This window comes from Rhineura floridana, chromosome 3 (assembly GCF_030035675.1).
Source record: "Rhineura floridana isolate rRhiFlo1 chromosome 3, rRhiFlo1.hap2, whole genome shotgun sequence".
Taxonomy (NCBI): domain Eukaryota; kingdom Metazoa; phylum Chordata; class Lepidosauria; order Squamata; family Rhineuridae; genus Rhineura; species Rhineura floridana.
Window position 1 is genome coordinate 47,604,460 of NC_084482.1, and position 11,931 is coordinate 47,616,390.

The following is an 11,931-nucleotide window of genomic DNA, read 5'->3' on the forward strand; positions in this document are numbered from 1 at the left end:
AATAAATAAAATGTATGTTTCTGCTTAAGTAATAGGACTAACTTGGCATTCTAGCCAGCCCACTTTAGTGATCGGGAAACCACCTTTTTCCAAACCCAGTTCTGAATTAAAAAAATTGAAATAGAAAACTACATCTCCCAGAATCCTTGGCACCTGGGACATTAAGGATCCAAGTGAAAGACAAGGTGGAGGATTCTAGCAGCTGGAATCTTTTATTGCTGATTTTATAAAGTGGTAAATTTAAAACAACAAATTTTATAGATTTTATTCTTTTAATTGGGAGGCACTATTTTATTCTGTTACACTTACACTCTTATTTTAATATTTAAACTGCCTTAGAGGAATTTTTATTTGGAAGGGTGGCATATAAATGTTTTAATATTAAAAAAGTCCCCTGCTGCTTCTGCTGCTACCAGTTTAGATCAGGCCAGGTAAATTAGAAGGGAATGGCAAAGCAGAGCCAGAGAGTTCTTCTCTGATTCAGATTATGGTCTGAGCCAAAGAAGAACTCTGCAATGGCATGGTGCTTAGTTCAGAGTATTATAAGGTGAACAGTTTTATATTCTATCCAGCCATCTATCCCAAATAGGGTTGCCAGGCTCAGGGCCTGAGACTGATCCTGTATCTTTAGGAGAAGAGAAAATCAGCCAAGTGCAGGTGTTCTTGCAACACTGTAATGGGAAAAACCACAAGGTGGAATTCTCCCTTCCCTCTGCACAACTTTTAAAGATACAGAAGACCTCTTGGTTGGCCTCCAAGACTTGCAAATATTACTGTTAAAAGACTCTTTCAATAATGTACTTGATTCAGGTCAATATGTTGAGGCTGAGAATGGACCAGTGGATACCTATCTGCTTCCCTTCCCCATCCATACATTGATATCCTCAAATATTTTGCATAACCAAGACTAAAGATACCATACATTTCCAGAGTTTTCTTATCCAAAGGTCTGAGGGGTGCATAACACATTGATTGTTCAAACAAACCATGCCACAACCTACAGTGAGAGAGAAAACAATATGCCAGCTGTAGGGCTAGTTTAGTTTTTCCTGTTCCAGAGGTCTGTTGGAGAATAGGAGAGCTTTTGTATATGCACCTGACACTGTCCCAGATGCCCCCTCTGCCTTCAGAGCATGAGCATCAGAGAAGGCACAGCCATGGAGATTTCCAAGGGTACAATGAGGAGGCCTCTGGGTGTGTAGACCCCCATGGACAGGGCGGGTTACAAAATCCTATGTCCCCCAGGATGCTTTCCCAGGAACCACAGAAGTGTGCCCCACATCACTTAATTTTTATCTAGACTCAGGATCGTTTGTGAAGGGCCATACACCACGTACTAAACAACTGAGTGTGAAAACTTGAAAATTATTCCACTAGAAGTGTTGTGATGTGCTACATTTGTGATGGCTTCTTCATACTTTCAGAACATTGTCCTCATTTGACAATGTTGCAGTCACCGAGTGATGAATACTCGTGAAAGAATCAGCCCTCTGCCTTTCAAATGTATGAAGTACAGATTAAGAGTACCATATTACAGAAGTAGCTCCAGGGAAGGGGCTGCTTATTTTTCTTTGCTTTATCCTCTCAAGAAGAAAGAGAACTTCATAGTCATCCACTCCCATGTGCATTTTGTCTTCCATATCATTCAGAGGTTCTATTATAGGTATTGCATGTTCTTGGATAGCATGACGTGATGGAAATTAATATCTGTCTATCTATATATATGAAAAACAGTTCCAATTACTTTTTTTAGAGTGCTTCCGTTCCTGCTGCTTATGACTAAGTGTGGGTAATTAAGCCTGGATCACTTTTTCCACTCCACCCATACTTAGCAAAATCTGTTACAAGCTTTCTCAATACTCCCCCCCTCCCCATGAAAAGGTTTCAGGACTGGCAGACATGACAGTGACTTATGATTTCTTTTAAGTCTAAGCAAAGTAAAATAAAATAAAATGAAATACTGTGATGATGTAAGCACTCTGTGTTTGTATATAATATGAATAAGGAATAAAAGGGTATCGGAGAAAACACTGGTCATTAGACAATTGTCTATCATATCCCCTACCTTTTGCCCTCTGGTTGTGATTGGTCTACAGCTTCCATCATCCCTCGTCATGCTGGCTGGAGCCGATGGGACCTGGAATCCAATAATATCTGGAGGGCCAGAACTTTCAGTTCCCAAGCTTGGTCTATGGCAAACTAGGAATTATTGTTATTATTCTTACTTGATCTTCACTAGCAGGTCTCAGGGTGGATTAAAATATTTCATATTAAAGACAATCAAAACAAATTACAATCACAGGAATAGGGTGGGTCTTGAAAACATATATGAATGAAAACATTGTTGTCTGAGTACCTGTAATCCTATTACTGACCTTGCCCCATACTCTGACTTTCATCTTCTGCAGTTTAAAAGTTTTTTTTAAAATGGCTGGCTGATTTTTAATTAATATAAGAAATTTAGCATGATAAGCCTGGGCAATGTTCTAAAAGCCAGACTCACCGTTTGGTTAATCAGGGGGCCACACCCACACCAGACCTTTATTTCACTTTACACAATCATGGCTTCCCCCAAAGAATCCTGGGAAGTGTAGTTTGTGAAGGGTGTTGAGTGGAGACTCCTATTCCCCTGACAGAGCTCCAGTGGCCAGAGTGGTTTAACAGTCAGCCGCTCTGATTGAAGATCTGTGAGGGGAACAGGACATCTCCTAACAACTCTCAGCAAGTCACCTACTGAAGACCTTCCTCTTTCAACAAGCCTTTCAAGTTGAGACCTTATCCCAGTCTGAGTCTGTTTTGGAATTGCTTTTTAATATGTTCTTAAACTTTCTTTTAAGGTTCTTTTTTTAAAAAATAGATGTTTTTAAAGCTTTTTTTAAAAAAAAAAGATTTTAAAGTCTATTTTTATGATGTTTTAAAGTGTTTTTAGTGCTTTTGTTTGCTGCCCTGGACTCCTACTGGGAGGAAGGGTGGGACCTAAATCAAATAATAAATAAATAATAATAATAAATAAAGTGGAATAAAGGTCTGGTGTGCATGTGGCCTGTGAGCTTTGGTTTAAATTTGGGTGGAGACAATATATGCCTGCTGTAGAATAAAAAGGTGGGGGAAATGCTGAAAAACAATGATACTGTTCACAATGTTTTCCTTTTGGGAAAGGAAAGGGGATTCCTCTATTCCCAGTGCCCACTCACCCACGCACTCAATCTCATCTCCTCCCCCTCCCCTTCCTGCCCTCCTCCCCCCTCTCTCTGTCCCTCTCCAGGTTAGTTTCACCTATTTTAAGCATGATTGCACAGGAGTAAATCCCACTGAACACAAAAAGCAAGCAAATGATCAAACCTGCCCTCCCCTCCTCTTCCCTCCTATCCCCTCCCTTTTGCCCCTTCATTCCTGTTTCCTTAGCCCCTCCCACCTCTCCCCTCCCTTTCCAATTCCCTCCTTCCCCCTTCTCCTCCTTCCTCTCCCCTCTCCACTCCACCTCCTCCTCCTCCTCCTCCTCCATGGTCAGTTTTACCTATCTTAAGCATGATTGCATGGGAGTAAATCCCATTGAACCCAATAAACATGCAAATGATCAAACCTGCCCTCCCCTCCTCCTCCCTTCCATCACCTCCCTTTTGCCCCTTCCCTCCCTCTTCCTTTGCCCCTCCCCTTCCCCTTCCCACCCCCTCCTTCCCCCTCCCCTTCCTCCTCCCCCATGGTCAGTTTTACCTATGCTAACCATGATTGCACGAGAGGAAATCCCATTGAACTCAATAAACATGCAAATGATCAGACCTTCCTTTCCCCTCCATCCCCTCTCCTCTCCCTTCATCCTTCCTTCTTCTCTCCTCTTCCTTCTTCCTCCTCCCATGCCCACTCCAGCCCTCCCTCCTTCCCTCTCCCCATGGTCCATTTTACCTATCCTAAGCATGTTTACACAGAAATAAATCCCACTGAACTCAATAAGCATGCAAATGATCAAACCAGACCTCCTCCTCCACTCCACTCCTGCCTGCTCCCCTCCCCCTCCTCCCCTGGCCCTGCCCTTCCTCCTCCTCCCCTCCCCCCTCCTCCCCTAGCCTTCCCCTTCCTCCTCCTCCCCTCCCCATCCGCTGTAGTCAGTTTCACCAATCCTAAGCAAGATAGCAGGGAAGTTATTCCCATTGAACTCAATAAGCATGCAAATGATCAATCCATTGTCAGCAAACTTGCACAGGATCCCATTTCTTACCTCCCAGATTAAAAAGCAGAGAAATTCACTAACAGGCAAGAACCCTTGCAGTTTAAGAACATACCTATAGCCCACCGGTATTTCTATCAAACCTTTAAAAGCAGGGAAATTGGGCAGCTATAGTGAAAGCACCAGGGGAGCAAGAGACCTGACCTCCTCTCTGAGATATTGGACTGCCCTACAAATTTGTCAAAATGCAAACACAATTTGGATTGGTCTTTCACAGTCCAATCCACTTCCTGTGTAGCTTGGAAGAATTTGGTAACATGTGCCTATGAGGTAGGTTGGGCTAACAGACAGTGACTGGTCCTAGGTCACACAGTGAGTTTCATGGCTGAGTGGTTTCATCTTGGTTTCTAGTCCTCTTAATTTCCCTGCGTGTTATTACACATTCTGGAAAGATGTAGAAATGGATAAGCTGGAGGGGGGTAATATTTCCTCATAGATATGAAAATGTTGGGGTCCCTTGTTGACAGTCTTGTGTGGGACTTTTTACACTAATCAATTCAGGCTACAATGTTGTCTATACTTACCAGTGAGCAATCCCCATGGAATTCAAGGGAGGCTTACCTCTGAGTAATGTTTAGTTATTGTGACATAAATTTCCACTAGAAATTGTGACAACAGGGACCCCTTCTCAATCAAGATAAGGCACTCAGGTGCTAAATATTAATAAAACTGCAGTGTTTAAGTATATTTGCAAAGGTCGAAGATAGGGAGAGAACCAGAACAGGTGGAACCCACACAACTTTTTTCACAGCAGTGAAGCAACTATGACAGCAGGGACCTCTTCTGAACCAAAGTAAGATGTTTTTCAGCTAAAACAACAATGCTTAAATGTCTACAATAGCTTTGCAGGGGAGGATGGGGTAAAAACCAGCATAACTTGGCCATGCCTCTGTGACCTATCACTGGCCATGTCCCCAGCACCTTTCAGCAGCCCCACCAGATTTAGGAGGCACCAGCCAACACTGTGTGCATGTGTGTGTGCGCACACGCACACACGCACACACACACAGAGCCTATGATTTCAGGAGGTGGTGATGACTGAGGAAAGCCTCCCTCAACACCAAAATGGTGTGGCCAGCAGGGATGAGGGCAGGTAGAGCACTGCTTCCAAATTCAGTGCAAGTGCCCTCAGTGCCCTCTTCTAGACAGTGGGGGGAGGGATGTCACAAGCCAGCTCCTGCCTTAAAGTACCACAAAGTATTCATTGCAGATAACCTGCTTGTTCAATGTTAATAAAGTTGTGGTTCTAGTTAATTCAGTGTCAAGGGTCTCATCTCTTTATTCCAGGTGTGGGTGCAAGAAGGCTTCTGGGAACAGCATGGAGGCACAAAAAGAACATCACCCACAACTGAGCCTATCTTTGTATAGGTGCTAGTCCAAAAACTAGCAGAAAGATTGCTATTAGCTGTGGCAAATTTTGGATGAGGTCCACACGTAGTTCTCTGTTCTTATGCTTTCATTCCATATTGGATGCTAATGTAATTTAAGAAAAGATACACTTCCATTGCATTCAAAAGGGAATGTTGATGCCTTCCAAAATCTGTCATGCTTTTTCAAGGCATCTGTAGGATCTTCATTAACTGGACCTTTTGAGCAGTCTATCATTAATACGGGCAATGCAAATGTTAAATTGTCTGGGGCAAATTAAATTAGAAGAAAAATGGATATCAAATCTGCCATTATTTCCAGCTAGTAGTAAAATTTTGGCAGAGAGACAGGGAGGTGGTTAGAAAAAAGGGGGAACCTCCGCAGTCAGGAGGAAATATGCTTGAGACCTTTTGTTGTTGTTGTTAGAGTTTATACCTATGAAAATGAGCTGCTGTCCATTATCCAGATCGTTCATCTTATTCAAATAATTGCAGCATAATTTACTTGTATTTAGTGAAAAGTCATGCAAGTATATTATCAAATGAGACCCAGTATATGAATACATAAAGTGTGTGTGTGTATGTGTGTGTGTGTGTGTGTGTGTGTGTGTGTGAGAGAGAGAGAGAGAGAGAGAGAAACATGGACAAACCTGTTGGCTTCCTAGGTATAACTTTTCTGATCTCCTAAATATCCATAACACTTCCTCTTCCTCCTTACAAAGCTCTTAGAATATTACCAGATTAACAGTGCAATCCTTCACATGTCTGCTTGATTTGAATGCTCTTGAGTTCAGTGGTACCAGGAAGTAACCCTCATTGAACGCAGAGCATAGGATTTATTGTTGCTTGTCTTTTCAAAGAGCTGTGCTCTTCTTTCAGTGGTCATATCAGTGCAAAGCATACAGTGACTATTAATATATTGTTTTAAAATGCTAAATATAAATTGTGAGCCTATTGTCATGCGGTAGAGCATGAGGCAACTGTAGCCGTTTTGCTGGTGAACAGACTCTTGCATGAGGTCTATAGTGATCATGCTGGGAATGCACCCTAACTACCACCTGAACTGGTGGATGTTGTCCACTCAGCAGGCAGGTAGCAGGCATGCACACGTCCAGCTATGCTATGAGTCCATAGACTTGCTGAGATTAGATCAACATGAAGAGATGTACTCTGCAAGCATTTAGGAAGACTGTTAAGAATTGTACTTGCCAGTTGGCTGATGTATTTGGGATTTTAGGATGTTTGTAACAACTTGTTTATGTTGGGCTGTTGCAATTGGCTATAGTTTCTGTACTCTGCTTAAAACAGTTGTGAGCCACCCTGGGGGCCTGTTTTGTAGTCTAAAGGCTGGCTTAGAAGAAAATCTAAAAACAAACAAACAAATCCTGTGCATTTGTTTTCCTAAGAAAACACGCCATGTATATTGACTGTGGTCTGATTATGACATGATATTTTATGGTGCTATGTCAGCCCTGTAGCCAGGGTGGGGCACATGGGTGCACTGCCCCCCCTAGAGCAATGCTTCCCCTCAGAGTTTTTTTGAGAATTGTCTTTTTAATTTGTGACATTACAGACAATCTCCATTTAAAGAATAACAGCTTGTTTTAGGAACAGGAACAATGTAAGAATAGGACCCTCTGAAAAATACAGCAAATAAGGCAGGGTGAGTGCACCACAAAAGCCTCCTCTGAAGAGCCCCCAAAGGTCTGCTCACTCAAGACTTTTCTTGACTGAGGGAGGATTTTTCATGATCACAATCACCATATAATGACTTAAGTGATCCTGGAAAAAAAACCCAGGCTTTTAAATAGTATGGCCTTTGAAGAGTTAAATATTGGAACTTTGTATAATGGGCTAGAGTTAGACCCCATCCCTTGGACTTTCCTTTGCTCTGCTTTTCAGTTTCACTTTATTTAAATTTATTTAATTTAATTTATAAATTTATAGTTGCTTTAGGGTATTGAGGCGGGTCTCCGGACCAATATTGCTTTAGGGTGGGTGGCCTGTTGATTGATAGACAGGGGAAGAGACATGTGCAAGTCAGGGAGGGAGGTGGGGGTCCAAGTTATTGGAAGATTGGGCGGCAGGCGCTGGAAGGGTGCTGCTGGCAGACCACACCAGAATAGGGGAACAGGGGATAGATGCATTATACCCATCCCCTGTTCCGGGTCGGCCCAGAACCAGACAAAAACTGGGGGACGCAAGGTTCCTACCAACCTTCGACTGTTGTGTAATGCCAGGTCTGTGGTATAAAAGACCTCGCTCATCCATGATATGATCTTGGATGAGCGGGCAGACCTGGCATGTATTACGGAGACTTGGTTGGATGAGGCCTCTGCTCCCATTCTTGAGGCCATGTGTCCACCAGGTTTCCGTTATGCACAGCAGCCGAGGGTGGGTAGGCGGGGAGGGGGCGTGGCAGTCATCTATCGAGAGTCATTGGTTTTTGCCAGACTCCCTCTCCATAGGACTCAATGTGTTGACTGCATGTACTGGAGGTTGGGCTCGAAGGGCAGTTTAGGGATCCTGCTAGTGTACCGCCCACCCCGCTGCACAGCAGACTCCCTGGCGAGGTGCTGGAGGTGGTCTCGGCTGTACGGGCGTTGTCCCCAGAATTGTTAGTGCTGGGTGACTTCAACGTGCATGCTGAGTCCACTCTCACTGGAGCCCCTCGGGATTTCCTGGAAACCATGGCTTCCTGGGAACTGCACCTTAGTAATAGGGGGCCTACCCATGTAGCCGGTCATGCTCTCGCCCTTGTGTTTGTCCTGGAAGAGGAGAGAAGTGCTCTGAAGTTGGGAATGGTTTATTCCACTCCTGTGTCATGGTCAGATCACTATCTGGTAAACTTAGACTTCTCAATGCCGCACCCCCTCCGCAGGGGTGAAGGACCTATTAGAATGGTCCGCCCCAGGCGCCTGATGGATCCAAAAGGATTCCTAACTGCGCTTGAGGAATTGGAACCTGCTGAAGGCCGCCCGGTCGAAACCCTGGTGAGGGAGTGGAATGATGGGATCACCGGGGCATTAGACCGGGTGGCTCCGAAACATCCTCTCCCCCTGAATAGAACTCAGTTAGCACTGTGGTATACACCACGGTTGCGTTCTCTGAGACAGGAGGTGAGACGACTAGAACGCTGGTGGTGGAAATCCTGCTCCGAAGATGTCTGGACACAAGTTAGAGCAGCAGTAGCTGCCTACCAAGTGGCAATAAGGGCAGGAAAGAAGGCTTTCTTTGCTGCCTCTATTGCGTCCGCGGAGTGCTGTCCCAGGAGGCTGTTCCAGGTGGTCCGAAGCCTGGTCGGTCCAGTTGCTCAGGAACCCTTGGAACAGTCAAAGGCCTCCTGTGACAGATTGGCAAAGCACTTCGCCGATAAAATTGAACACTTACGGAGCTCGATCCCGTGCGCCGTGGACACAGTAAGTGAACCAGAGTTGGCCAGTTGCAAGCCGGTACATTGGGATCGGTTTCAGCTTCTCCCTTCTGAGGATGTGGACAAGGTGCTTTCGACTGTGAAACCTACCACTTGCCTAACTGATCCATGACCATCGTGGCTCTTAATAAGCTGCAAAGAGAAATTGGGCGAGGGGATCAAAGCGGTGGTAAATGCATCCTTGCAAGAGGGTGTGATGCCATTAGCTTTCAAGGAGGCAATTGTAAAGCCCATCTTAAAAAAAGCCCTCCTTGGATCCCCAAGTTTTTAATAACTTTCGCCCAATTTCGAATCTTCCATTCTTGGGCAAGGTCATTGAGCGAGTGGTGGCCAACCAGTTGTCAGCACACTTGGATGAAACGGATTACTTGGATCCATACCAATCGGGTTTCAGGACTGGTCACGGAACTGAAACAGCCTTGGTCGCTCTGGTAGATGATATGAGGAGGGCATTAGATAGGGGAGAATTCACCTTTCTTGTCCTCCTCGATCTCTCAGCGGCTTTTGATACTGTCGACCACAGTATCCTCTTACATCACCTGGAGGGATTGGGAATTGGAGGTACTGTATTGCAGTGGTTCCGTTCCATTCTCTCCGATAGGTGCCAACAGGTAGCATTGGGGGAGGAGGTTTCAGACCCTTGGCCTCTCAATTGTGGTGTGCCACAGGGCTCTATCCTCTCTCCCATGCTATTTAACATTTATATGAAGCCGCTAGGGACAATCATTAGGAGATTTGGGCTGCAGTGTCACCAATATGCGGATGACACTCAGCTCTATCTCTCGTTTAAATCTTCATCAGAGTTGGCTGTGGAGACCTTGTCCAAGTACCTGGAATCCGTGAGTGGATGGATGGGAAGGAACAGGCTGAAGCTGAACCCCGATAAGACCGAGGTGCTGCTTGTGGGGAACAAGAGAAGGTTGGGAGATGTTGACCTGAAGTTCAACGGGGTGAGTCTTCCCCTGAAGGACCAGGTCCGCAGCCTTGGGGTGGTACTTGATTCCAGGCTGTCCATGGAGGCTCAGATTTCAGCAGTGAGCCGGGCAGCCTGGTATCAACTACACCTCATACGAAGGCTGAAACCCTACCTTCCTGCTCATCAGCTCCCACTGGTAATACATGCCCTGGTCACCTCTCATTTGGATTACTGTAATGCGCTCTACGTGGGGTTACCCTTGAAAACGGTCCAGAAACTACAACTTATACAAAACGCGGCGGCTAGACTACTTACGAATAGTCGCCGCCGGGATCACATCACACCTGTGTTGTTCGATCTACACTGGCTTCCTGTTGTTTTCCGGGCCCAATTCAAGGTGTTGGTATTAATCTTTAAATCCCTATACGGTTTCGGCCCAGTTTATCTCACGGAGCGCCTTCAATGCCACCAATTATGCCGCCCGACTCGATCAGCCACACAGGGCCTTCTCTCAATCCCGCCAACAAAAACAGCTAGATTGGCGGGAACTAGAGAGAGGGCTTTCTCAGTGGCGGCCCCCACCTTCTGGAACTCCCTCCCACAAGATCTACGGCACGCCTCTTCCCTAAATGTCTTCCGAAAAGCCTTAAAGACCTGGCTCTTTCAACAGGCCTTCGGGATTTCCGGGGAGGGCTAAATGCTATGATTAAATGCCTCATGCCCTGTATTATTATTGCTTTTGCTGTCGCACTGTTCTATTTTGTATTTTGTATTATTGTATTGTGTTTTAATTTTTCACATGTAAGTCGCCTAGAGTGGCCATTGGTCAGATAGGCGACATAAATTAAATTTATTATTATTATTATTATTATTTGAGTTGTTTCTACCCAGCCAGCAATAAAGAAGTGTGATTGTTTGCCTGCAGTAAGTAGTAACAGATTGTTCGTTTGCCAGTTATTATGAGCAGAGCCATGGAATCTAGACTGTGTCAGGTTGATATGTGATAATCTGGTATGGAGGTATATTCCTTGGTGGCAGCTAGGGATGGCTGAGAAATTCTCTGTAGTTCACATTTTAACAAGAGTCTGTTTAATTCACACTTTCTGAAACAATATGTGATGTGAAATCTAAATTTGCACATCTCTGAATGTAGTGGTGTAGTTCTCCAACCAAATAATGTGTACAAAAATGTGTATATTAGGGGGAAGCGTTTAAAATGCCCATATCGATGAAGATAATACACAAAATGCATTATATTAGGAGAATTGCTTGCAAAAATATGTATATTAGACAAAATTGGATAAAAAAACTTGCATATTGGGAGAAATATGTATTAAAAAGCTGACTGATTTTTGTGAGGACTTTTTAAATCAAAAGAAATTGGAAACTGAGGTGAAAATGTAGAGAACTGAACAACATTAGAAATTAGGAGAAACTGAAATTGGCAGATCTATTCATCCATAGTGACAACTGACTTGTAAAAGCACTGAATAGTATTACCCTTATTTGAACAGACTGTTGACTATGGGATTCACCCTTTTATGACTGGACTCCATTCCTCTACCCTGGTATTCCTGTGCACTGTCCCCTGAACCCACCAGACTTTGCCTCTTGACAACTCTCAGTTCCATCAACCAGGGCCTTGTCCCAGTAACAGATGTATATTTTTATTCCAGGAGTTGGTTGGAAGGCTGTCGTTGGCTTGGTGGGCCACAAGTTGTGAAGCTCTGCTCTAATGATTCCTGGGTCTGATGACATTGCACTACATATTATGTTAAAATTTAAGTGTTGTGAGACCCACGGGAGCTGGATTTTATTTATTTTATTTTGTTAAAAATGTAGGTGTTGGAAGGCCTAAGGGAGGTGTATTTTATTTATTTATTTATTTACTTTGTTAAATTGTAAGTGCTGGGAGACCCAAGGGAAGTGTATTTGATTCATTCATTCATTGAATTATATAGCAAAATGTATATGCCACTTACTTTAACAG